Raw genomic sequence first — 5,000 nt, forward strand, 5'->3', positions numbered from 1 at the left:
GATAACCATGCTGCCCTTTCTAAAGCGGTCATCTTAGCAACAAACTGATCATCACTAATTAGGGTTCGAATCTGTGGGCCATCAAACACGCCTGCTTTGATCTTCTCAAATGATAACCCTGGTAAAGCTGTGATGATGTGTTGGAAACATTCACCTTCTTTTTCCAGTGCCTTGACAAATTGTTTCATCAAATCTAATTTGATGTGAAGAGGAGGAAAGATGATCTTATCTCTGTTTACAATTGGGTCTTGTATGATATTTGGCATGCCTGCTTCAAGGGTGTCACGAATAGGCCAGTCCTTCTGGACCCAATGTCTGTCTCGTGCTTGGCTGTCCCACATACAGAGGAAACATGGAAACTTGGTGAAACCTTTCTGTTGTCCAAGAAGAAAGTTGACCATCTTTAAGTCTACACAAATTATCCAATTGTGCTCATGATACTTTAATAAGTCCATGACCATTCTCATATCATCATAGTCTTCCCGCAAATGCACTGAGTGACCGACAGGTACTGCTCCATAAACATTGCCATTATGTAAAAGAACACACTTTAGACTGCGTTTTGAACTGTCTAAAAAGAGTCTCCATTCAGCAGGACTATAGTAAGGTACACCCAGTTCTTTGAGAAGCCCTGGGATGTCATGGCAGTAAACAAACTGTCTGTCTTTTTGAAAAGAAGGTCACAAAAAGCTGGTCACGCTTTCTGAAATATGATACTTTAACAGAGTAATCAACAAGATTTCTGCCTTGTAATCTTGATGCCAAAAGCTCTGCTGCTTTCTTTGAAAGACCTAAATCCCGCACTAAATCATTCAGTTCAGCCTGGGGAAGAGGCTTAGGGACGGGGAAAGGATCAGTGTCTGAAGAACAGTCCTCCGATTGTGAACACTTTTCTGACAATTCACTGTCACAACTGTCTTGCTGGCTTGTATCATTTCCAATGTCTTTATCGTCCCAATGAAGGCAAGCCTTTGAAAAACTGGAACAGGTACTTCTTCAGAGTGCGGAACAGGCCGAATAGCTGAGGGAATGTTCGGATACGTAATCTTATGTCGGTTTTTCTTCCCAACACCCGTTGTGTTTACCATGCAGAAATAACAGTCAGTTACATGGTTGGTGGGTTCGCGCCAAATCATTGGAACTCCAAAAGGCAGACCTTTGCGTTTTCCTTTGGTCCAGTCTCGAAGCATTTCCTCACAATTGTGGCACACAACATGAGGAGCCCATTGCTTGTCTTGATCACCAAGATGAACTTCAAAATATGCCTTGTAGGCACGCTTGACGAACGAGGATATGTTACGTCTCTGACGATTGAGTGTGTAGCATCCACATATGTAGCAGAAGGCATCAGGCTTGTTTCTGCAATGATGTCTCATTCTGGAAGCCATGTTTGAACTGAAACAAAAGAAGAATGATCAAAATATTAGAAGCTATCTATATATATGGACGTTAAAATGCTTATACATGGTTTACGCAAGTTCACATATGTACAATTTCATTAACCTCAAATTGCATACAAACTAGAGCTTGTAGAGAAAAACTAATTTCAGATTTGAAATCAGCGCCTAAAACTCTTTCAAAATCCGTTAAAATATCCAATGCAACTCAAAGTTACTGAAAAAGTGTTCCCCTGTGTTATAGATTACCAAGTTACCCGACAGTTACTCAGTTTCCCAGTTAATCAACGTTACGTCGTGACATCACCCTGATACTGTGACGTCAATATCATTACGTTATAGATATTACGTCATGCCTGATATATCACAGCTGCTACGTGAGGCATCCAGTGATATACTTTACATTGAGTAACAGCAAAATGGAATTGCGTGTATTCTATAGTTATCAGATAGCGTAGTTTTATATCGTAGCTGTTAGAGAGTTACAACATAGTTATATTTCAGTTATGTAGTTATGTAAAACAGCTAGAATATAGCGGTTGTGATAGTGCAGCTCTGTATCACAGCCGTTGTATAGAAAACAGTTATAAAGAATAGCTGTTACAGAATATAACTTACGTAGAATAGCTGTTGAAATGTTATGTTATAGGTGTACAGAACGGCTGTTATATGTAACTGTTCTATAGAAACTGGTTGAATGAACAGATGTGACATTGAATTTCTCTCTCTTATTGTGATGGCAGATTAATGGCGTTCTTGTAAAAGGTGTAGGAGGAGGAGGAGGAGAAGAAAGAAAAAGAGGAAAAGAGCAGGAAGAGGAAAAGTTAACGGAGAAGGAGAAAGAAGAGAAGAAAAAAGAAGAAGAGGAAACAGAGGAGAGGAGAAAAAGGAAGAGAAATAGGGGAGGTAGGAGGAGGAGGAGGAGGAGGAGGAGGAGGAGGAGGAGGAGGAGGAGGACGAGAAGGAAGACAAGGAGAGGGAGTAAGAGATGTACGAAATAGGGGGACCTCAAGTAACCTCCCTCCTCCTTCTTCCTTCCTCCTCTCCCCCTTTCTCCCCCCCTGTCCCTTCACCCTCCCCCTGTCCCCCTCTTCTGAGTCCCCACCAAGCGCCCGCCTCCTCCAGGGCACCATCCGGAGACGCCTCCTTCCCCCTCTCCCCCTCCCCCCTCCCCACGAAATGTTTTTGGGAAGAAAGAAAGTTCTGCGCCCGTATTAAGATTCATGAACAAACAGACCCAGAAGCTAATACTGCCCTACATTTGATTCAAACTTTTATGAAAAGGAGACAACGAAACACGAGGAAGGGGGGGAAAGGGGGGATGTGAGAGTTCTCCCCCCGTTTCTACCTTTCTCCCACTCTCCCTTGGATGGATGTTAGTGTCATCAATAACTCCCAGGGGTCCTAGGAAAGTTTTTTTTGTTTTTTGTTATAAGGAGTATTTTTGTTTTTTTTTAATCTCATTCTCCTTTTTTTTCTCTTTTCTTCTCTTTTTCTTTTGTCGTTTTTGTTTCTCTTTACTTCTTTATCTCATTAGCTATTCATTATTTGTTTATTTCATTGCTTATCTATTTATATCTATTTCTACATAATTCATTTTTCTACTTATCTATTCATATATATATATATATATATATATATATATATATATGTATATATATTATATATATATATATATACATATATATACATATTCATATATATATATATATATAAATATATATATACATGTATATAAATATATATATATATATATATACATGTATATGTAAATTGTATAAACACAACAATGTTTGAAGACATATCTGAGGCTGACCATCCTCACGGAAGTGTAAGGCCGTTGTTGGGGTTTCTTTGGTCTATTTATCACACTTAGAACCAATTGACCTCACATGCATGAGGGCCAGGCGTCACCTTTGAGGTCAATTGCCCCTCTGCTGTCTCCCAATGAGCCCCGGGCTTCCTCTAAATTGAAAGGCTTGTTCTCGCTCTCGCTCTCCCCCTTCTCTTTCTCTCTCTCTCTTTCTCTCTCTCTCTCTCTCTCTCTCTCTCTCTCTCTCTCTCTCTCTCTCTCTCTCTCTCTCTCTCTCTCTCTCTCTCTCTCTCTCTCTCTTTCTCTCCTCTCTCTCTCTCTCTCTCTCTCTCTCTCTCTCTCTCTCTCTCTCTCTCTCTCTCTCTCTCTCTCTCTCTCTCTCTCTCTCTCTCTCTATTTTTCTCTCTCTCACTCTCTCTCTCTCTCTCTCTCTCTCTCTCTCTCCCTTTGCAGACTCTATTCACTTGTGTGTTATATTCTTGTTCATCTCAACAACGGATTCAATATTGTTATTTTGGCTGTCGCCAGGCGATTTCATTCACTGAAGGACTAGGCTAAGGGCGTGAGAATTCTTTCAGCTGAATGAAATCGTTTGGTGACGGACAGAATGGAGTCCTATGGTGTAAGCAAAAAAAATACTTAAACAACTGAAAAAAATTAGTCAACTTTGATCATTTAGCTCTTGCTAATGCCATATGATCTTACTTTCCACCTTTGTATTAATCGAATTACCTATTTATTTATTTCTTATAACTTATTGATATGTTTATTCATTTATTATCTATTTATTTACTATTTACTTATTTATTTGTTCATTTATATATCTTTTTACTATTTCATTTATTCATTTATCAATTTACTTATTTACTGATTTATCTAATGCCAATATTTCCTTTGAGATCTCACATTATTTACTTATCATTAGAAAACGAAAAGAATAGAAGTAGCACCAAAAATCTAGCTGAGAGCCTAAATCTATTCAATGAAAAAAGGAACAAGAAAGAAATATTTATCAGACTTTTTGTAAATGTGATATTAAGCTGACCACCATACCTCATACACTGAAGCTTATTTTTCTTATTTTTCGTACCTTTGTGGGGTAAGGGGGGGGGGAGGTACTGGTATCGGTATCCCAGGTTACCAGGTTACCAGGTTACCAGGCTAACCTCAGGCTTACCAGGAAGCGTTGGCACTTGACACAGGTACTTATGACATCTGACACTGGCGTTGTACCAACTATGAATGTAGTGGTTTCATGGGTGGATCGTTCATCTGGAGCCCTATTGGGTTATCGTTTGAATCTTTCTTCGTCGATTCCTGTCGGCGTCAATGACCATTGATGTTGCGACGCTAGATAAATCCCAATTATTCAATTCAATTCGTCGATTCCTGTATACATATAAATGCCTTAATCTCCATGTAAATAGAATTTTTGCCTAGAATGATTGTTCGTATAAAAATGTAACTACTAATAACATCATTAGATGAATAAGCAGATAGATAAATGTATAAATGAATAGATAATAAATGAATAAATAAATAAATAAATAAATAAATAAGCAAAAATAGATATATAAATAAATAGATAAATAATTAAATAAATCAATAAATCAATAAATAAATCAATCAATCAATCAATCAATAAATATACCAATAAATAAGTAGATAAATGGATACATAAACGATTATACAAACAAACAAACAAACCAATAAATAAATCCCCAAAACTCTAAGGGCAGCAGGGCCTCTGCATCCTTCACATGATCATGCCCAACACACAAGTCATTATA

This window comes from Oratosquilla oratoria, chromosome 29, assembly GCF_046742065.1.
Source record: "Oratosquilla oratoria isolate Oo_2021 chromosome 29, ASM4674206v1, whole genome shotgun sequence".
NCBI lineage: Eukaryota > Metazoa > Arthropoda > Malacostraca > Stomatopoda > Squillidae > Oratosquilla > Oratosquilla oratoria.